Raw genomic sequence first — 24,734 nt, 5'->3', positions numbered from 1 at the left:
GCGGGCATCCTGTTGCTCCACACGGCTAACCAGATGTTGCAGCATCTCTTTGGCGGTAGGTTCCACATCTGGGTCTGTCATGGCCTGATCTTACTGTCACGGGCACTAGGAGTCTTTACCCAGGGATCACCAGATGGTAGGCTTACCAGAGCAATGTAGATGGTAATAGGGTACTCTGGTAGCTGGGTGATCACGGAACATGAAATGATGGCCGATGAGATGCTCAGGAAAGTCTATGACTAGCAACACTGGTAATAATGAGGTAATGATACACAAGGAACTGTATGGACAAGGACACGTGAAGGTAGTCAGTGGTCTGCGATAGCAAGTTGTACCACTGCTATAGTGAGGTGGAATGTCCAACAGAAACAAGGAGGTGATGAGAGTCAGCGGTCTGCGGGTAGCAAGTTGTACCGCTGTCTGAGTGAAGGAATGGAATCCAAGTGGAGGTATCCAGGTAGTCAGTGGTCTGCGGTAGCAAGTTGTACCACTGCTCTGTGAGAGGATAATGGAACAGGTGATACCGGAAACAGGGATCAGTGGTCTGACATCAGCAAGTTGTACCACTGCATATATATGTGAGGAGGTGCACGGGGGAAGACTGCAACACAGGATATACACAGGCACCTTATACACGATCCACAGTAATATGCACAATATAGGTATATATATATGTAAATGACTGATCAGGTCTGCAATCTAGAAAGTCTCTTGAAGTAGTCCAGCACAATGATAACACAGTCAAAGATGGCAATAGACTCAGCGGATAGCAGACTCCAGAGAGAACCAAACACAGTCCAGCAAGATATGCAATACACAGCACAGTCAATGAGAAGTATGCATACCGTGGTTCAGCAGTAGCAGTCAGATGGGATTGCAGCGGTACCTGAGCGGCTGGAGGCCGACTGGATAGGAAGTCCCTGGATAGGAGAAGCAGCGGTCTAGCAGGTGCAGCGCACCGGTGAGTAGACCGACAGGGACACGAATCCACAGGAGTCAGCAACACGTGGAACTGGACTCATAGGAAACCCAGGAGAATGGAGATGATCCAGCAGAGGGTAGTAGAAGAGATACAAATCCAATGCTGACAGGAGGGTAGAGGCCAGTGGAACACGTGAAGGCGTGGAGAGTGGATCAGCAGGAGATGGACGATAGCGCTGACCACAGCGGCAGGACTCAGCGGCACACGGAGGTAACCAGTAGCAACCACAGGAACCAACAGCGATGGGAAACAGGAGTGCAGCGCAGGGCCGGAGCTGTAGATCACGAAGTGTAGCAGATGGTAATGAAAAGCGGCAGTCTCGAGGAAGTCACAGCAAAGATGAGATGAGAGTGTAGTGCACGGAGGCAGCGGATAGTAATCAGCTGGCAGTCACGATGTTGAACACAGGCGAGTTGCAAGCAGGAGACTGTAGTGCACAGAGGCAGCGGATAGTAGTCAGCTGGCAGTCACGATGTTAAACACAGGCGAGTTGCAAGCAGGAGACTGTAGTGCACAGAGGCAGCGGATAGCAATGAGCAAACAGTCACATTGATATAAAATAACGTTGAAGTGGTGTAGAAGACTGTAGTGCACGGAGGCAGCGGATAGGAATCAGCAAACAGTCATGATGATAAAGTTGATGGTAGAAGTGGTATGGAACCACAGTAGTAGAAGTGGTTTGGAAACCACAGGAATCAGCAGCACTGAATACACAAGTAATACAGGAACACCTTCAGAGACTCATGAGGAATGAGACTCCAAGATCAGGCAACGTGGTAGTGACCACAGGTGCTTAATATAGGGAGGTTGCCTGATCTGCCAATTAAGTTAAAGGAACATACACTGAAGGTTTGGAAAGGGCTGCGCATGCGCAGTCCCTCAGGATAGAGGACGTCCACGGTTCCTAATAGTCCGGGAAGAAGCACTCACAGTCCGGTGAGTGACACAGAGGTAAGTGAGGCACAAAAAGAGGCTACATTCCTGGGTAAACAAAATGGCCTCTTGGATAAACAGAGTGTAATGGGGGCAGTCCTGATGTTTTCCTTTGAATGCTCTAGTGCTTTATTATTAACTGCTGTAAACCTACAGGTGACCCATCAGCAAACCCAGCCCTGTCAGTGCCCATCCCTGCCGCTGGCACATGGAGAACCTCCTCTACTCTTTCTGCCCAAGCTATGCCCCTGTCTTCTTACAGTACAGACCAGTTCTCTTAAGGTTCCACTACAGCATATCAGTGGAGTTGAAGTCTGGACTTTGACTTGGCCATTACAAAACTTTGATTCTTTTCTTTTTAATCCATTCATTTATGAATTTGCTGGTGAACTTAGCATCATTGTCTTGTTGCATGATCCAAATCCGGCCAAGCTCCAGTTGTCGAATAGATGGACACTTTTTTCTCTAGAATACTCTGGTGTAAAGAGGAGTTTATGGTTAAGTCAAAGATTATTAAGTGTTCAGGTCTGATGACTGCAAAACATCACCAAATCATGGACCCTCTGCCACCTTCAAATATGCAATTAAAACCAAAAAAATGCCACTTTTGTGTTATCTGTCTAGAGGGCATTTTTCCAGAAATGTGGTGTTTCGTTCATGTTCAACTTTGCAAACCTAACCTGTTTTTGGTAAAAAGGTTCTATCTCCTATTTATCCTACCATCAACTTTAAAATGTATCATGTTGACAGAGGCCTGATAAATAAGTAGAAGAAATGTCCACTTGGTTATGGCTACACAGTCTGTCGGAACCCAGGGAGCGATGGTCTGTGGGAGGTATGGATACTACTGTGGTTAGCTGCAGGGTTGTTGGAGATAAGCAGCGATAGTCTGCAGCAGATAAGGAGAGCACTGTGGTCAGCTGCAGAGTTGCTGTTGACAAGGAGCGATAATCTCTCGCTATCTTTTGCAGGCCATGCTCTGCCTTGATTGCCAGCGAGGGTTTCTTAAATGTACCCATCTCTTCATCATAGCCAGCTACCAGCTCACAGTGGTTTCACAGTGACTATTATGTGCAGAAAGTTTGATGGGGAAGTAAAGTCTTCCATCTTCTCCAAAAGCATAGCTCTTCTGGCCTGTAGAAGTAGCCTGCCTATTTCTCTAAGCTTCTGAAGGATATACTCGTGCCTGCCAACATCTGAACCGACCCAGATGAAGAGATGCTGCGCTATCTGCATGATGCATCGGTCATTTTTGACTGCGAATAAAATTTGAACCAGTGTCATGTCACTCAAGAAGCCACCACTAATGCCAGATGGAACAGGCTTGAGTTAAGGCGAACAGAGACTGAACTCTGTCTTTGCCAGGTGTGGGCTTGTTGCTCCTTTGGTTTAGCTTACATCTCTTCATGTGTCTCGCCACAGGCACTTCCTTGCAAACAAGACTTGGCAGGCTGCAAAGTACATGAAGCCTTTGGCATTCATCTTTTTGTCTTGAATTTGCATGGGATGAGAACACAGCGTCCTACCCTCATTGACTCGGCATTGTGCACAAATTTGCCCCATTGCATGCACCTTCTATTTGACTGCTTGGGGAATTTCATGGCCCAGGCTACGTTAGATTCATTGCAGTGAACAAGCTCCATATCCCGGGCTACCTTTGAGAGGGGCTTCTCACAGTACAGGTAGTACTGCATTTTGTTACACACCCTGGACCCATCAGCGTTCCTGGATAGCATTTGGATGGACACCACGCCATCTTTACGGCCTTCTGTGTTTAAAATAATGCTGCCAGCAGGTCAAGAATGGAAATGGGAGATGGATATACTTTGTTACATGGATCAAATCACCATATTGGACATTATGGGCTGCACTTTGCTAGCTTAAACTTGTTTCTGTAAAAGAACTAAAATGTCTGCGTCAGTTGTTGACAGTAATGTACTGCACTGCTTGATACCTTCAATTTACAAAAATACAACAATATATGCTCTTTTGTTTAGCAAGTTATAACCAATCAAATATGTATACATTTTTCATTTCATCAATGACTGGTACTCCTTAACAATTTACTTGTTTTCTTTTGGACCTACAAACAAATAGAACCAAATTAAGGGATTGTATGGGCTCTTCAGTGAGGTCTGGACATTGGGACAAATTTTGTGCAGCAATACAAAGACAGCCATGTGTACTTTTAACATCGCCCTCCTCCCTCTGAAGATTTAAAGGCTCATCATTTAAATGTAGAAGTATAGCAGGATTTAAAACATTACAACTCTGAATCAGAAGATTGCTATCTGCAAGCAAGGCTAACTCTCACTTGGGACTTCAGTGCCATTATCCTGTTCTTACTTTACTTTCATTTTCACGACACTTTAGGACTCTCCCTTTACTTGTGTCCCCCATCATTACATAGTAAACAAAGACAGAGTGGTTTATTCTCACAAGGACCCAATAATTGGAACCTGCTATTTCATTGATTGTACATGTGGGTATATGTATTATATTCTCTGTAATTCTAAAAGTTGTTTTTTTTATATTAAAACCTATACTTTCCGTAATTTAACATGTTCTAATCCAGACTATAAAATATCTCTTTTTGCTAATTAGCTCACTAATCATAGCCACATTTATATTTCAGTAACTAAAAAAATATCATCCCTGTCCTATAACAAAAACATTAACTAATCAACCAGAATGCACTTTTCATTTAAAATGTCAGTACCAATAATAGTCATTTCAAGTTTTGGCAATAAAAATAACGCAATGAATGCTATAAAACAGGTTAAAGTTAAAAATGAAGATGGCTGCTCCATTTCCCAAAATATGTTTGCCCATTTTACTATTCTCAACTTTCCCTCATAAATATGACTAATTATTATTGCCTTGGGAAAAATAAACAAAAAACACCAGCAAAATGTTGAAATGCACCATATTGCAATCTTAATTTTTACTCTCAACTAAGCCCAAAGGTCACTTTTCCTTTCTTGTACTCCTCGGCCTCTCTACTGCTTTTGACACCATTGATCATTCTCTTCTTCTCACTACCCTTCACTCTCTAGGTCTTTGTAAAACAGCTCTCTCCTGGTTTGCCTCCTGCCCCTCTGGCTGCTCTTTTAGCATCTCTCCTTCTGAATCTTTTTCCCTCCCTCTTCCCCTTTCTATTGGAGTCCCACAAAGCTCTTTCCTTGGCCCTCTGCTCTTCTCTCGCTACAACACCTCTTTCAATGAACTCATTCAATCATTTGGCCTCCAATACCACCTTTATGCTGATGACATGCAAATATATATTTCCTCCCTTGATCTCTCTCCCACCTTTCTAACCCTGGTATATAGCTGTCTCTCTGCTGTATCTGCCTGGATGTCACAGCGCTTCCGGAAACTCAACATCTCCAAATCTTTCCTTTGCCAATGCTGCTATCCCTTCCAATATCTCCCTCTTCATTGACAACATCACTCTCTTTCCTGTCAACCAATCCTGTTCCCTTGAAGTCACCCTTGACTTAGCCCTCAGCTTTACCCCCATATCCAGTCCCTCACCAAATGCTGCCACTTCCTCCTCCGTAACATCACAAAAATTCATCCCTTCCTCTCTCTGGGATCAACTAAAATCCTGGTCCATTCACCCATCATTTCTCGTCTCCACTATTGCAGCCACCTCTTCACTGGCCTTCCTGACTCTTTCTCTTCAGTCCCTATAGCATTACTCACACTCATCTGTGCTATTTATGTATATTACCTCTTCTATTTGTTACTTGCCTCTGTATCCAGCGCTACAGAATCTGTGGCACCTAAATAAATAAATAAATAATAATAATAATAATAATAATAATAATCTCATGTAATGGCTGACACAGAGCCCTCTGACAATGTGCTATGAGTGCAGTATTTTTCATCTTCTATGTCTCTTTTTAAAAGAGTCTGTGTTGCATATCACTGTGGACAGATAGACCGGGGGAACTTGATCATTGATTCTGAAACCCATAAGCAATAAGACTTTAATTAACTAGCATCTTTACCTGAAATGTTCCCCAAATTGCTTAAAATATACTTAACCACAAGTTCCCAGGCTCAGTGAAGGGTAGTCTGACAAATGTATGATGTATGATGTACTCAAGGCTGTATTTTCCATCAAGGAGTGTGGATTATGGAGTGTGTATGAAGAATACTCTAAACCAACTGGCTGGTATTGTATATGGCAATACATAGGAAAAATTTGTATGACCAAGAAGAATAATCAAAGAGCATATGTATTAAAATCAAATATAAAAGGGAGCAAGGGATCATCAGTGCACTGCAGAAACAAAACAAAACAATACTATGCAAAGCAAAAATAATATTGAGAAATGTACATAAGCATTATGTACAATGCAGGATTCTGGAATAACAGGCTCACTTACCTGATAACATGTAAGTAAACAATCTCTTGCATAGTTATAAGAAAAAGAGCCAGAATCCACAGATGCCAGCAATGCAGCACAAAGTGCAGGCAACAATGCAGGTAGAATCAGATATGCAGGTTACTGAATTACTCACAAAAGTAACTTGCAGGTGAAAGGACATGGATATAGTGAAGATATTCACAAGTACATAGTTTACTTATAGGAATTCCGCAGATAAGTGTAAGCAGGAACTAATGATATCCTGGCTGAGTAGATGAACTGAAAATCATGAATACTGGAGTTAGGCCAAAGCTAGAGAGTGTCCACAAAGGTCACTGAAAGAAAAGCTGGAAATGGAACTGCTCAGCGATAGACAATTCTATGTTCTGGGAAAAGTCTAAATGGAGGGCTAGGATTGTAAGGAAGTCCATCAGGTGTAACTGATTGTAGCTAGAGTATTTAGAATTAGCTCCTCATTGACTAAACAATGCAAAAATCCATAATAACAGTTAACTTGCCTGGAAAAAGGATAGGAAAAAGACAGCATCATTGCACAAACACACTTATAACACTCTTCTGTGATGTCAACTTATTTTGTCATTTAAGTCTGTGAAACATGATTTTTCCAATTCTATTCTATTTCTGGCCTAAACTATCTATTTACCCTTAACAAGCACCTTCCCCATACTAAAAGTCTCATCCCTCAGCATCTCTAGCACTGTGTCTTGTGCCCACACTCCTGAGCACAGGCTTGCTTAACGCTGATACTCTCTCCTTTCTTATCCCCATCCCTCCTCTATTCTCCCCCTTAATCGTTACTGTATCCTCCTTGTTTATCTGTAGTTGTTCTACCCTATTGTGTAACTTGTGTCTGTTTGCTATTAATGTAATGTTCTAGTTTGCTATAAACCCCATTGTATAGAGCTGCAGAACCTTTGTGACACCTTATAAATAAATTATAAAAATAATAGTATGTATTTAAAACCACATATATTTTTTGTCAATCTAATCAGAACTTATCCGCACATATTTTCCTTAGTCACTTCCCTTTAATCAAAATATTTACTTTGAAAGCTTTCATTACTTGGGTCTTCCTTTGAGAGGGGAATCCCACCTCTCTCTGCATTGGGGTTGGAGACCCTCTCTTCCTCCACCCAAGCAGCAAGAAAGCCAACAAACCAAAAAAGAAACCCAACAAGAGTACTGAAATACTGTAGAGAGTCGGTAGGGCACTCCAATGACACTCATAATGTCACATGAGATGATTTAATGTGCACAAGGCTGGCTTCTGATTGGCCATCTATAAGTACAGGAATAAGTAGGATACAGTAATGGGGAGTAGCCCTGCAGTGGCAACATGTTTGGAGTAATTATTTTCTATTCAGCATTATTACCAGCATTGTTGCATTATATTGAGCAGTCTTACTTATATATTTTAACCTGTAAAGCATTATTACTGGCATCATTTTTCCTACTGGGAATTTTCAATGGAATAATTTATCCTACTGAGCATTGTGACTGATACATTACATATTAATGGGCCAAATTACTGACATTATTCATGATACTTAGAGTTATCATGGATTATTTTATCCTGTTTGGCATTATCACTGTCATATTATGCAAGATATATGTTCTAATGGGCATTATCATTTTTATTAATAAATAATGCAAGTCATTATCACTTGCACATTTTATTCTGCTGGGCATTAAAACTGAAATATTACATTAAATGAGACATTTTCACTGTCAAAATCATTTTTGTCATAATTACTGCAATTGTTACCTAATATATAGTGTCCAGCACATTGCTGGACACTATCACTGACATATAAACTCCTACTGCACATTTATTATTGTTATTTTCTATGTACAATAACACTAGCAAATTACATGTTTGCAATCATTTTGCTGAGCATATTAAACCCTGTTGGTTATTATCATTGGCATGCCACTATATAATTGCATTATTACCTGACATATTACATCTTTCTGAAAATATTACTACAGTACAGTATACATTAACAGATATAGTCTATTTCCTTGGAACCTTGGAACAAATGTCATTTGGCGACGCCTGTTTTTTTTTTTACTGATAATTGCAGTGCCTCCTGTGACATATTGGAGTCTACAAGAGATACTTTGCTCTTAAGGCACCACTTGCAAAACCTTGTCAAATAAAAGGCACACAGTGCATGTGTATACGTGGCAACCAGCTGAGGTGGGGCCTGATGCCGCTGATTGTCAGCAAGATGCCCCTTGCCGTTACCAAGCAACCGGCTTGGTTGCAGTGCACGCTTCTATTAACACTCCATGACTTCTTCAAAAACATCCAACAATGTATCAGGTGCTGCATACATAAAGAGAACAGCAGATGGTGTATTGTAAAATTACTATTGATAAAGATAATATTTATACTTACAATGTTTAAAATTCCCGATGAAGCTGGTTGATGTTCCCATGAAACATTTAGTTTTTCTTCTATTGTACATTTTATCATATTAATTACTCATTGTTTTTATGTTTTTATCTGTGTTTCAGTATAAGTCTGTACAATTATTCACAATAGACCTTTTAGCATTTTGCTAACAGCACTTTTATACTATAAGTTGAGTCATTGCACCCCCTCTGAATCCTGTTTTATCACAAAGAAGTTTGATTATAATTGGCAAGGACTTGCCATAATAGCCTAAATTACATTACTTTTGTACTTTCACTCTTGGTTCATTTTCCTTTTACTCTCTGGTCTACCTGTAGTACATTGTATTATCAGTGACCCACTTTATATTCTGCCTATAGCATACCGCATAATCTTCAGAAAATCTGCTAGAGCTAGTTGCCTATCTCTACCATGCTTTTCAGTATGGTAGTATACTATTAAGTATGGTAAGTATATTATATCACTGTTATCCATCATAATTTTACATTAAGACATGACATGAACTTCATTCCCCTGCTGCCTCTGATTTAATCCTGAATCCAATCATATTCAAGCAGCAATTTAAGCACATTCCCATTTTGACCTATTCAGCCAATGGCTTTAAGGAGGAAATTTATTTTAGCAAATTAGAAATATAGGTTTTTATAAAGTGAAAAGTAATTTTAGAAGATGACGCAAGGATGAAGAGGAATGTGCTTAATGATTTTCAGTGGTTTGGAGAGGACTGGATATAGACATGCACATTTGCCTGTCTGTAGAGATGATGACATTTTGTAAATTGGTCTGCTGAATGTCATTCCACATTTGGATGCAGAATGTTTAATTTGTGAATTTTGCCCTTATATGTTGCTCGAGTAATTTGCCCTATCATTTTTGTTTAATCCAGAGTTCCCAGTCCTAGCCCCAATTACACTACAGAGCAGTATGAATTGACACCATTGTCAGTCAAGAAATTTATGGACTATAAATTCTGTAATAAGCAAAATTTAGAATTTCAGTACTGAATGACGATTCTGCGAAATGAAGAAGAAAAATGATAACTAAAGATTGTATTGCTGGGACTTCGCACTTTTGTCCTGTCCTAACATAAAATTGAAGTTTTGTGATAATCTACCACAATCTCTACCTGTTCACTTGGGGCTGAGCTGGATTAAGACCTCTATGTTTTGGTCAGCATTGGATATGGGCTTCCATCCTAAAGCGAGTGTTTGCTAGCATCATTGAGACCCTATGCTGCACTGTAGTGTACTTCTATATCACCTCACCTATCTCTACAGTGTGTCCTGTACTGTGTTGCCTTTCCAGTGATTATTAATGTGATAGGTCTTCCCTGTATTTTATTTTAACTTGGACACCATTAATCCCCAGGTGGATGCTACATGTATACTCGGGAACTAATGCCGTGCAGAGTAAAAACAGGCCAGACAAGAAGATATCCCATAGTTTCAGGTAAGTTTAAAATTACCATACTGTTGCATTGCATGCTAGCCCTACGTTTCATGCAGTACACCCAGTATAATACATGTGTTGCATAGTTAGAGAGTGTTGTGTACTTGAATGTATGACAACATAATATCTAATGTCTAATGTTATAGTGACAAGATAAAAACACAAACATGATAAATAAAGCCGGTCATGCATTAAGCAACACATTACATTTCTTTGATGCATTATGTGGTGTTAATGATCCTAATTGCAGTTGATGCATACCATGGTAGATACACTCAGTGTGGGGATTAAGTGTGCCTTAGCACATCATGCTGAGCCATGGCATAAGTCTAACAGAAATATGCTTACTTTTCTAGGAATGTCTTCATTACATCCAAACACTCCACTCTGGCTGTCCAAACATCTACACTTCTGCAAATGTTGCCATTTTGATTAATAAACCTGTGGTTCTAGACTGAAATTTAGGCACACTTTTTTTAAATTGAGGTGAACTGTGGTTCCAAAACTGCTACTGCTACTGTACATCAGATGACGTTTGCTGCCTAAATGACCTCCGATGTGTACATACCCTAGAGCATACCCTAGAGCAGGTTATAGTCTTTCTATAACAGTTGTAATCTGTGTATCACTGGTTAACAATTTTCCAACAATGCATATCCTAAAAGGATATTTGTAGCTAAACAAAAAAATCTAGTAGAAAAGTAATACATTTCCACATGCACATGTTGTTTGATTGCTAACTTAAGTGAGACGCAGGTTAGGTGTCTGCATGGTTTTACAGGATTTATTTCTCATACCTGCTAATAATTCCTCACACAGTATTCTTCTTCCAGTCATGAAAAATGCTATTGTGAACTATGGGGAAAAAAGAAAATATCTCCTTTCTTTATTGCTCCACTTGAACAGACATGGTAGATTTAACACTGTTGGAGGTAATGGGATTAGGTTGTCAGGCAAGGCAATTCATAATGATTGGAAGTCTTTTTTAGTCTAGGAATCAATTCATCCCATCTAACAAAGAACATTTGTGGATTGTAACTATATTTTCTACATCTTTAAATTTACATATTAATCTATGTATTTATGAATGCATATGTGTATGTATATGTGGATGCAGGTTAAAATGAACTGTGTTATAAATTGTCCTGTATAGTTTAACCTTTAATATACTAAAGGTTTATTTAATGTTATAGTGCTACCAAAGCAAGTGTGCCATCTATAACCAGTGAGATGCAAAATATGTCTGGCAATGGGGGTATCTCTGTGTAATATATGATTACCGTTGTGGACCTGCCTGAAGTGTGCAATGGTCAATTGAAAGATTTAGGCAGAGAAAGGGTGTTCCTTGCTAAATAATTAAGTATGTGCACTGGTACACCTAGGTTTGTAGGTCAGTGTAAAAAAATATTTCATTTTATGGAGCAAAATTATTAAAAAGGGAAAATGGTACATAGAGATCATATTTATAGGTGTGTATCCTGCTTTGTGGAAATGCATTCATGATTTTCACTCCACAAAAACATTTACTTTTTGCCTCAGCTCTCATCTGGCAGAGATCTGGGGGTAAATGTATCAAGCTGAGAGTTTTCCGGCGGGTTTGAAAAGTGGAGATGTTGCCTATAGCAACCAATCAGATACTAGCTATTACTTTGTAGAATGTACTTAATAAATGACAGCTAGAATCTGATTGGTTTTTCAAACCCGCCGGAAAACTCTCAGCTTGATACATTTACCCCCAGGTCCTGTCCTAGAGTTTGAACAGACTTAACATGCTCCAGTGGCACTTCAGTAGAAAATGTATTTGGGCTCATTTTGCCCAATCGCAAAAAAAAACCTTCAAACAACACAAAAAGCCACATGTCATTAAAGCAGTCCCATCGCCTCCTCACTGCAATGTTTAATTTAAGACATAAATGAGGTTAAACCAAATAGTATTTTAGAAGATAAATGGGAAAGTTTTATTTAACAAGAGGGGTTGTTTTAAAGTATTAGGAGGCTGGATTTTGATGCTACACTTATAGTTTTGCAAAGACCATCGCAGTGGAACTGAAATGCGCCAGAACCCCCGCTCCCAAGATGGTAGTTACACAACGCAGTTAAACCAATGCATTTAGCAATGCACAACTATTAAACTTTGCTAGTATTTATTTGCCATGGTGCATATTCTGAGTTGTGTCATCATTTCAAATACAAAATTCTAAAAATGTGGAATAATTCACTAACATTTTGTCATAAAATTCACAAGTGCTACAAATCTTATTTATGTCAGCTTACTGAAATTACATGCACTAAAAATAGAATACATCAGCTTATAAAATTTGGGATTTCCTGTAATGAAATACCTCCGTGAAATCTTTGTAAATGCAATACTGCCGAATCTGAGTTAATTAATTATTGAAATATTCCAATTGTAGATCTAGAGTGTCTGCTGTGTTTTGCTGTGTGCAGCACTCATTTGAGTTTAACGTACATTGAGATATATCGTACATTTTAGGGCTTGAGACAAGAAGAAGGCATACATAAACATCAGAAATAGCATTTCCTGTAAGCCACAAATGGCATTGTGGGCATTTTGGATAGCTTTCAGCCTGAGTAAGAGCTTGAAATGCAATATAAAAGATTAAGTATTATTGTGCAACCATATAACGAATTCATGTATACCTGAACATTTATAGAAAAGCAATTAAGAAAAGTTGATAAAAAATATGTGATATTCCCCTTGTACAATGTACAGTAGAAAGATGAAATTGTGTTGATTGGTAATTCGCCCATAAGTTTCACTGTTTAAATAACTATTTAGCATTTATTAAAATAAAATACTGTACATTTCTCAGTATGTCAAAAATCCTCTGTCTCTTTCCATAAAAACACAGGGTCCTTATTCCCATTTTAGCAACGATTCAATGCTAATTAAGGATTATCTCTCAAATTAACTTACCATTGGAAATGTAAACATTGTAATATTTCTGCACCCCCCCCCCACTCAATCTTATTCCCCTTCTCTTCTTCCTCTCCTCTCCAATCTCAAATCTTCTTTGTTTCTCCTCTCTTTTACTAATGCTATATATTTAAAATCAAGAATTAATCACTTGGCAAACATTGTATTTTTAAGTTTTTCACCAGATTTATCTCCTTCCGTGTAGGAGTCTGTGTTTGTATTTATCTGATGCATTTAAAAAAAAAAATGAAATAAGATACTGTACATAGCACCAGCTTTATTTTAGATGTGTAAACTCTAATTAGCACTGACCAATGACTGATAGATTGATTTAAGTTGATGAGCATGTATTTTGGGTACATTTTAGAAATTGCTGGTGCAGTGGAGTGTGCAACAGGGTTTGAATCAAAAGCAGACATACCAAATGTTAACTGTGCTGTAAATTATTTCATAGTTTGCTTCAGTGGTATACTATGCACCTGGGATTCCTAAGTACTCAACTGCTAGCCAACAAACATACACATTAAGACTGCTTGTAAACAATAACTAAAAAAGCAGAAGTCTTAGGATATTTTGAGCTGTTTGAATTTTGGAAATCTACAATAGGTTTGCTTTGCAAGAGAGTGTGTCATATAGTAAGAATACAGGATAAATCTATAGTAGAAGTAGTCAGAATTGAAGCAAGACTGTCTCCATTGGATATCCAATGACAGTGGGAAGGCTGAGCTGGATAAGCTGGAGATGGGAAAACAGGGAGTGTCTACCGTGATGGGTGGGAGATGATGTTCACTATAATAATTCCTGGACTTGGGGTATAAATGATACATGCCAACTCAGTTTGAAGTGAAATACTTAATTGTCACTATCCCAGATCCTAACCTAAATGCTAGAGGACTAGTGACTAAACTGAGGCAGATCTTGGGATGTTACAATTGTAATGTCATTGATATAGAGGATCTCCTGAATGTGATACTGAAAACTTACCAAATTCAGAATATTAAAGTAAAATTATTATTAATAACATGAATTTGAGACCTAATAATTTTTCTAACTCCAGTTGAGTAAACTAAAAGGAAAACCACAACACTGAAAGATGAGTCAGTCAGTGAATTTTTATCCATGGCTTTCTTGCCGTGTTCTAGGGATCCAAGATTTTGACAACAGTACAGTGCGATGATTATAATAATTAGATATCTTGCAGGTATCACCCCTAAGAGAGCTGGTATTCTTAAGACTGTCCACCATGTATCTCAGTAAATAAGTTAAGACAACTGTTATTACTGTGAACCCAGCCATTGGACTAATTCCTGCAAACATAAACAAACTGACATGACTGCTGAAAATATGATCTAAGCAAGACCACAGAGGAAGTGGACATACTACTGGTTTGTAAAAGGTGAATAAAGTATATTAAATAAGTTATTATGCGCTTGCTATTTTCATCCTCTCTTCTCCACATCATTTTCAAATTTTACTTTATAAGTCATGCCAACTCCAGTCACTACTTTAAACAACTTAGACGCCCTCACAGAATTCTTTGATCAATATACAATCATAATGTCGAATAAATATATATATATATATATATATATATATATATATATATATATATATTTATTTTATACAAAAATATTGCAACATATATTCAATAGCATAAACTTACACACTGAGCACGTAACAGTTAATACTTGTGGCCAGCGCTGCTCTCTGTCAAGTTGTTTGCCTGGTAACAGCAACCAGCCTTCTATTGCCAAGATCAGGTGCTGCCTCGAGTATAGCTGGTATTGGCAATCAGCTTCCTTTAACTGGCTTCCTTTTCTTGTATTGCCGGTGTCTAGCCAATTGCTAGACAGCAGCAGTTGCCTGCTGTCAAATTGTTAAATAGTTTTGCTGCACTATAGTTTTGCTGCAGATAATTAGATTTGTCTGACCTAATTGGCCCCTCTTGAATTAAAAATCCCTTCTTGCTGATCACTTGTGCTGCTGCTGAGCTGGTGTATTGTCTGCATCTTGACCTGAATTGACATCTTGTTGTAAGCCAGATTTTTTATTGGATTTCGCTGTCTTCTCCTGCCCCTGATCTTTGCCTGTTTCTGGATTTGCATGAACCTCCTCCTGCCCTGACCTTGGCCCATTAAACAGATTTGTGTACAGAACTCTACCAGCCCTGACCTTGGACTGTATTTCTGATTCACACTGATTTACACCTTTTTACTCAATCTGCCTGTATTTTGGATTTTCTGCTACCTGTGCAGATGTCTGCTACCTCCATTGTGTTTTGTCCACTCCACCGGCAATATTGCATATTATAAATTACTACTACCAAGAGTTAACACCTTGGGGCAAGCAAGTACTGTGGAACAAATCATGTTCCTTGAAAAAGGGGATGTTATAGGTGAAGACCTCGTGAAGTGATTCCAGTAGTTTATGATGCCATCCAATATTGCCTTTAACATGTACATCCCAGATTCCATTACAATTTCCATGTTAACAACATTAGTTCAGTATTGCCATATAGCACAGAAATATCCTACTACAAACAGGTCACTTCCAATATACATTACTTCTTCCATATATAGCAATCAAACACCCATCTTCCTGCCAAAACCCCACGTTTCCTGCAAAACTATGCACAGAACAAACACCATGATTCGGTATAAACTACATACATCACAACCTACACTGTTCCAGTATAAACTATGAATAATACAAATGCCACTGTTCATGTATCCTGCATATTCACATCCATATCATCATATATTCTCCTTATACATATCTATATGTATAAGGAGAAGAAATAAGCCTGCGTTCGGTATATCCCATATGATAAATGGTACCAGCTGTATGGCGATATAAATGTCCATATATGTATACAAAACAAAAAAGACAGTTCATGTCAGGACTTATTCTTAACACTGCATATCTGTGTGTATCTAGCAATATGTAAACATGATGTATTAGTTCATATTTTGATCAAACATTGACGCATATAGGTCAGAGTAGGATCTGCATGTAATGAAGTACCCTTGACAGTGGGATGCAGGCTTAAAAACCATTAAATGCAATTAAAATCACGAGCACTCACCTCCTAGTTACCAATAATTAAACTCCTGGCCAAATGAGCTAAATTTTAGAGAGATTTATCTCCAGGGACTTAATCTCTATAATTAAGGCTTCATTCAAATTTTAAAGCATCCATTTCCTTGAGGTCTTGTCTTGTTTGGCTCCTCACCTCTCTCTGTCTCAGAGTCTGAGTCATCCTCACTGTAGATGCTGTGGTTATCTGGGAAAGTGGCAATCATACCCAGAGAAACATTGCCAGGCACACACATATTATCCTATATGTTCCATATACACATGAATATCACTGTTCCATATCACATATCCAATATAACACATTTACAAATGCATTATCACAATTACTGTTCCATATCTCACATTTCACATATCACATTGTCCCATAATAACTGCCCCAGTATCACACTTCTGTACCTAATCTCCTCATATTGCCATATATAGTGTCTCACATTCTCAAATATGCATCATATATACCATACTGTTCCATATCATACAGTGTCCATTCCCATACAGTGTTCCAAATATTGGGGAGGGTCTTATACAGCTCAAATCTACCCTCCCAGTGTCCTTAGCATCCATGTGTGTGCAATGAATTCATTGCCACATGTAGGCGCGCTGTGCGGTAGCCTGGGTTAATTCTTCATATTTTCATAAATGATTCTGCACTAATTCTCAGCTTTTTACTAATTAACAGTGCTGACTTGTTCTATTTAACTCTCTCTTTCAGTTTGTTACTCTGCGTGGTAGAAGAAGGGAGTCTATCCTTCTGAAAGATAGACCCAGAAACATTATTGCTGGGACCTTGTAAAAATGTGTTTTTTGTCTGATGGCAATGAATGTTATGGTTAAAATCCACGCCCATTGAACATGAAGATTCCGTTGTTTAGTCCCTCAATATTGCATTATTGTCATCTTCTGTTACTGTTTGGCACACTACAATAATAGATCTTGTTTAATGTGGAAATGGTCTTGGTGATGATGCAAAGAAATTCGCTGCTCTGCAGCCTCTTCTTCTTGATGACACATTCCTAGCTGCCATCAAATCCTAAGACTCAGATGCTATAAAATTACAAATTACACCTCATTATATGACTAGGTCCTTTAAAGTGAGTAATTATGTCATTTGTAGCATCCTCTTTAACTAATCACCTTGCTGATCTATAATGCCTTTACTTAAAAGAATACTAAGCCCTGTATGCAATTGTATTTGGTACAATTTTAGAATTACTTTCTACCTTATCATTATGCATATACGAACAACTGTCTTTTACTTGAATCCAAATATATATATATATATATATATATATATATTTACCTATTGCAGTCAGGTCTACCTGTTTTATTTGTACTGTTGCATTTACTGTCTATTTGCCTGTATAAAAATGTATTGTAAATTGTCTTGTGTAGCACAGGTCCACCTTGCAAATGAGCTTGCTCAATGGTGCTGGTTAAGTTCAGAATTTGATTTGATATGTTTCCCTTGGTGCTGCCAAAACTTCCCAACATATATACTTTTTGGTAGAAAATGGGTAAGAGAGACAGGGAAAACACATGCATTGTCTTCTCTAGAGACCTCTTTGCCATGGATAACCAAAATTGATTTATCCAGATGGTCTGACTGCAAGGACAGTTGGGAGGTATGTCCTGCTTGTGATGGCAGAACTGTGTGCATCTAACAGTAATGCACACAGTATTGCCTGTTTATTTGTCTAAAATGAAGACCATATTAGACAAAAGGGGACCCCCCTGTCTTAAGTGCCCCGGGCATCCCAGAACCTTAATCCAGCTCTGCCTGTGTTACGATTTAAATGCCTTAGTCAGTATTTGCACAGGCTTACCTAGGGCGCGGAGTCTAACGGCCTTCCGGTCTTCACCAAGAACCACTGCAAGGTAGTGTGGTCTTTGCTGCCGAAGAACCGCAGGTCGCGGCCCCCAGGTTAGCCTACTGACGTAAGGAAGAAGGTTCTAAGTGATGGGTAGTCAGACAGGCAATATGACAAAGCGATGCAAGTACAGGCACTAACCGTGAATTCCAGGGTTTGAAGGTCTGGAGCAGTAACCGGTAGATGCACGGAGTCAATGAGTGCGTAGCAGGAGATGGGTCTAGGAACACAGCCGGGTCGGTACACAGGAGATATCAGGTATACGGTGCCAGAGGGAAATCCAGAGAGTAGTTGATAACACAGCCGGGTCGGTACACAGGAGATATCAGGTATACGGTGCCAGAGGGAAATCCAGAGAGTAGTTGATAACACAGCCGGGTCGGTACACAGGGAAGACAGTCCAATACGTGGTGCCAGGAATAAGCCAAAGAATAGTCAGGTCACAGCCAGGTTGGTACACAGGAGTAGGAGGAATAGGGGAGTACACAGGAACACAGGAACTGCTAGCCAGGAACAGGAAACACATTGCTCTGACACAGGCAGCATGTCAGAGCAGAGAAGATATAGCTATTTGAATTCCCCGCCCAGGAGTCACATGACTAGCTGCAGGAAGAACCCGGAAGTGCGGGGGCGCCATCGGGAGAAGCGTTGAACAGAGCGGATACAGCTGCCAGACCACGCTGACAGCGCAGCGGAACGAAGATCAGGTAAGATCATAACAGTCTGTCACTCTGGATTAAAAGAGTGAACTAAATAGAGGCATTATCTCCAGTAATTTTTGGATTGGATACCAGTGAAATTAAACTTGAACACTTGCATATTTGTTAAATTGGATATATTATATGTGCATTTGGACTTGTATATTCACATATACATTGGATTGGATACTATTGAACTGAATTTACAAGCTGTAAAAGTTTTCAGTGGACTTTTTACAACATCTGTTTTCTGATGCATGAGATTTATTACTATATGTCTGACTTAACTATTTTTAAGAGATTTCACCGGACTTTTTACACCCTCTATTTGCGTATATTGGTGGTACATTATAACATTGTGCATTGGATGTCTACATGTACATGCTCTTGCCAGAGAAATTGTTTAATTTCTCAAGTGTTGATATCTAAAAAATAAAAATTGATTTTGATTTTATTATAACAATCTACAGATATACATACACTTTTACAGGGACCTGTCATTATATATCTCCATATGCGCCCAGGAACCTTAACATATATTTGCGCTTACTGACGCATAGGTCATTTCTGGGCATGCTCAATTTAACGCAAAATACAGAAAGTATCGGCATTCATGTTCCTTTATGAATCAGGCCAAAAGACACAAAGTAGGGCTAGAGACAGGTATAAGGTATAAGACTTAAAATGCTCCAGAGTTCTCCAATGTACTAACTACTGCTATATACACTTAGAAGTTGATGGAAGCTCATTACAACTAGAGTCATTAGGGCAAAGAAAACAAATACAGAATATAAACAATATACACAACAAGAGAACATAGAAAAAGATATAGCACAGCACTCGGTCCAGTAGCCTAGCAGGCACTGATGCATAGACGTCTTATTCGCAAACCACTTTGACCCGGATGATGATTTCAATTTGAAGTGTTGTAAAGCCATAAAAAATAACGGGGAGCATTTAATCCAGACACCCAAATTTGTCAATTGTTAAAAAGGAGGCATCAGCACTGAGTTAATGTTACAAAATGGGACAAGGCTGCTTGAGCACACTTTGGACACTAAATGCATACTAAAAGCAAGCATTTGTGTATTAGACTCAGTAATATCACTATACAATATAATATCTGAAATAAACATGAGGTTTTTAGTGCACATAATGAACAAATTGTGAATGCCCATCTACAGCGTCAAGGTGACCTCATACAGATGGGTTCGTATACTGACAATTCATTTTCTGCAATGGTATATTTTCCCTCAAAGTTGATTTTTTTATTATGATCATCAATGATGCAGGTGCTGCAGCTGATGATTATTTTTACAGTTTTATGAGCTGTACCTCCGTCAATGAGCCTTTCAGTTTCAAAGCTATCATCAGCATTTGACAAGCACTAGCTTTGTGAAAACTGATTGTGGAAAATCAGTTCATTTTCAAAAGTACCACCAGAAACAAATTATAAATTGCTCACTTTGCTGTTACACTTGCAGTAAGGTATAATACTTGAATATTTTCAACAACTCATCTACTGGAATATTTCAGAGAAAAAAAACATTTACAACATATCACAGATGCAATTTTCTGACCCAATACATAAAATACAGCATATATTTTAGTATTTATTAAAGAAATATGTTTACTATGCTGTACATTGAAAAAATGGCAGTGAACAGTGATGATCACCATACAGGTACTGACAGACATCTCTTTTTTACAGGAGCAGGAAGAATGAATGGAAAACTGCTTTCACCTTGCTTCTGGTAACGATCTGCTTGTTCTGATTTTACAGGAACCATTTTTTCCATTTGCTAATCCTTATGTTTCTGATTTGGACCTGCTTTGCATATGTATCATATTTGTGCCAATTATTAAAAATCAGAGTTAATATTACTTGGGTCTGTTTAGCTGGTCAGTCAATCAGTAAGGGTGTTGGGATCTGGCCTGAGCTGGGGAGGTTTTATAAGGATAGGCATAGGCTGGTTTCACTGTCTTGCCACTGTAAATTTCTACATGGAGACTGCCGAGGAACATTCCTAGGGTGCGCAAACCCAAAGTGTTTGTTTTTTTTGTCTTTTGTATTTTGATTTTCATTGCCTTATTGTCTTTATCTCTGTGTCTTTCTCTCACCGTCATTTGTCTACTGCCCCTTTTCTCTGCCTTTAATAATTTTCTTTTCCATTTTGCTTCCTCTTGCCTATTTGTATTGTATTTTTCTTCTTTCCTTTCTTTCATTGTACTTGCCCCCTCCCCCACTGTTTGTAACATGCATCATGTGAGGTTATGCAGGGCCGCCCATCACCTTGCAAGGCATCTTCTGAGCCCCCCATATGTGGCCCTCCCTGTGTGTGCCTAAGCATTCACGTGCCATGGTGCTGCAGATGGCTTATCCCTCTTCCCTTCTTCTTCTTCATCCTGACTTTAGGCAGGCACTTTGTGTTCCCTTATGCTCAGTGATGGCCAGACTTGCAGTGGTCGGGATGTAGCCTTCTCCCTCTCTGAACCCATGGCAGCAGTGTAGTGCAGGTCCCCTTGCCTGGCTATACCCTCCACTCCCTGTTCCCCTATCCCATGCCTGCGCCTCCTAGCGCTATCATCTTTCTTCATCCCTCATTGTGAGACACCGTTCTGTTAAGGTTAGTGTTTCACAATGCTGTCCAGCAGGGAGAAGGCAGCCTTATAGCACCGTCCTTTCTCTCTCCTGCTGGTTTCTGCTGCATGGCTGCTTATCCTCCCTCTCTACCATTTCACGTGGTTTCCCTCCCGTTCTATGTTGCTCCCTCTTGGCAACACAGGGGTACTGTGTTACCATTAAATAACATTTTTTCTCCCATGGTGACCCTCCCTAACACAGCACATTGTACCTATAGTTGTGTCATCTGGTTGGATTGTCTGTTGGTGTGTTAGGCCTGCTTTGTAGAGAGCTATCCTCGGGTGCACATGTACATCATTAGTACATATTTGGTTTTGATGTGGAGGAAGCATAAAGAGGATGTTGTTTTTTTTGAAGCAAGAAGGTGGGAGTATAGCTGCAATCTAGGCATTTTTGTTTGGATGGTTGGTCTTTGCGGAGTGGGGCAGAGGGGACATAACACAACATTTACATGTGGAAGTCAATGTTTTGCTTTTATAGGAGACACAATTGTGGGTTGATGGATTCAGGCATGCTTGTACTGGATGTAGAGGGGACACCCATGGTAGGACTGCTGCAGACAAATGGAACAGGCTGCAGATGAGGTGATCGCTCTTTGATTAATTTTTTGCACCTGTGGTGCTGGAAATTTTTGCCAGTTGGTCGAGGTGGCAGGGGAGGCCTTATTGTTATACCTTTGATTTTAATTTCTGAAGTGCGATATGTCAGTATGTTATGTTGTTGCACATGTCTTTTGGTGCTAGTCTATACTCATGGTTCATTATATTGATGGCGGATTCCTGTTTGCTAGCGGCATGGGGTTTCACTGTCGCTGTTTGGTTCATCACCATGCTGACATTAGAAAATAAAAAGGAAGGTTTTTTTTCTCCTGGGTATTTTGGCTTTGCAGATTATTGCTATGCTACAATACATGTTACTTTACGTCCAGTGGATTGTACGAAATCTTCCAGTTGTCTTTTGAAGGTGTGAGCATTTCTGTGATCTGTTTTGTATTGATTACTTTGGAATCAATGTTGAAAACACAGTGGACTAAACTAGGCTTTTATTACTTACATCTCGCCAAAGTAAGGCTAGTAACTGTGTATTAATCTGTTGGTGGTGAGAAACGCACTTTGTTATGGATAGTTGGGGTGTTGCTTGTGGTTGTTTGGGATACTAGACATTAGAGCAGAAGTTGATGCAATAGATCTTCTAATGAGCTTCTTCTGGGTAGGTACATATCAAATGTCAAAAGTAAATTCTATGAGGCATCTAGCATTTTGAAGACTTTGGTGATTTGACACATGGAAAAGTTTGATACATACCAGAGCAATTAACGAATAATATCAATATAAAAAAAATGAAGGAATGAAAACAAAAGAAAATTTGACTAATTATGCTACATGTATATATATATATATATATATATATATATATATATATATATATATATATATATATCGATCTAATATACAATACTGTGCAAAAGTTTTAGGCAGGTGTGAAAAAAATGCTTTAAAAAATAGAAGTGTTTATAGTTTATTTTTATCAATTAACAAAATGCAAAGTGAATGAACAGAAGAGAAATTTAAATAAAATCAATATTTGGTGTGACCATCCTTTCCCTTAAAATCAATTCTTCTAGATACATTTGCGCACAGTCAGGGATTTTGTAAGATTATAGTCAAGTGTATGATTAACCAATCATACCAAACAGGTGATAATGATTATCATTTTCATGTGTAGGTTGAAACACAGTCATTAACTGAAACAGAAACAGGAGCCTAAAAACTAGGTGAAGAACAGTCAAACTCTGCTGCAAATGTGAGGTTGTGGGAGACAGTTTCATGTCACAGGTCATACACCATGGCAAGATTGAGCACAGCAACAAGACACAAGGTAGTTATACTGCATCAGCAAGGTCTCTCCCAGGCTAATATTTTTTTTATTTTTTAAATTCTTTATTTGTTAGAAAGAGAAAATATAGCAGTACATAATACCGATTATACAGTGTACATAAGCATGGCGTTACAAATGATACAATGACAAAGTGTCAATCTATCGGTGATTATAATAAAGCAAACAAACAAACTCACTGTTTCCTCTTTTTTTTTTTTTTTTTAAATCTAAATGAACAAAATTTGACATAGGTAGAGAAGGGAAATAAGGGGCAAAACAAAGACCGGACAAGGGATAAAACAAGAGGTAAGAAAGGTAAGGGACAGGAAGAGGGGGAGAGTGTGAGAAGCTCTTCAGACTATTTTCAATTACTTTTGGAGGGAATACTAGTAGCTGAAAAAACATGTAATTAGCCAGGCGAGAGGTGTTCCTTATTAAATTACCTTATATGGAATCATCAATCAAAGTGGGAGTGTAAAAGAGAGTCTTAAATTCTTCTGTTTCCTTATATTCCAACCATCTAAACCATATGGCTGTGTAATCTGAATATTTGTCGTTCACAGAGAAAATAATATCATCCATTGACATATAAAACTCCACTCTGGCGAACCAATCCTTGATTGAAGGGGGAGAACGAGATCTCCAGTGCATTGGAATAACCGCTCTAGCTGCGTTGTTTAAGTGTTTTAAAAGTGATTTCTTATATGTAGATGAGGGAATTTTAGAAAGAGATAAGAGCCAAAAACCCGGATCTTCGGGAACCTCGTAACCCACAATGATCTTAGAGAGCCTGATTACTTCATCCCAAAAGGGAGTAATACGAGGACATTCCCACCATATATGCACCAATGAGCCAAAAGCCCCATTACATCTCCAGCATAATGAGGACATCTGAGGGTGGAATTTATGCAGTGTGGAAGGGCATCTATACCATCTTGTAAGAAGTTTATAATGAGTTTCCACAACTGAGGCACTCAAGGAACAACCATGTGTATTTTGGTAAATCTTAGGCCATGAGGTTTGCGTTATATAAGGTGCTAAATCTCACTCCCAGGGACCTGTATAAGAAGGAGCCACTTGAAATATATCATTAATTAGAATTTTGTAAATCCCTGATATGGTATGAGAGGGTGTATCTTTGAACAGACACAAAGCCTCAAAAGGAGAAGGCTCCCTAGCCAGAGATCTGCAGCCTCCCACTGACTTGACATAGTGCGCCACCTGCAAATATCTCCAATACTCATTTGAGGGTAGTGAGTATGTAGACTGGAGTTCCCGAAAGGAACAAAGTTTCCCATTGACCACCAGCTGGCCGAGGCCAAGAATCCCAGCTTTAGACCACCCAACAAATGAAATTCTAGACAAGCCAGGAGGAAAATCTGGATTATACAGAATAGGAGTCAAAGGGGAGGGGAAGGACGCCACACTACTCCAG

Source organism: Mixophyes fleayi, chromosome 3 (assembly GCF_038048845.1).
Source record: "Mixophyes fleayi isolate aMixFle1 chromosome 3, aMixFle1.hap1, whole genome shotgun sequence".
Taxonomy (NCBI): domain Eukaryota; kingdom Metazoa; phylum Chordata; class Amphibia; order Anura; family Limnodynastidae; genus Mixophyes; species Mixophyes fleayi.
Note: the sequence above shows the minus strand (reverse complement) of the source record.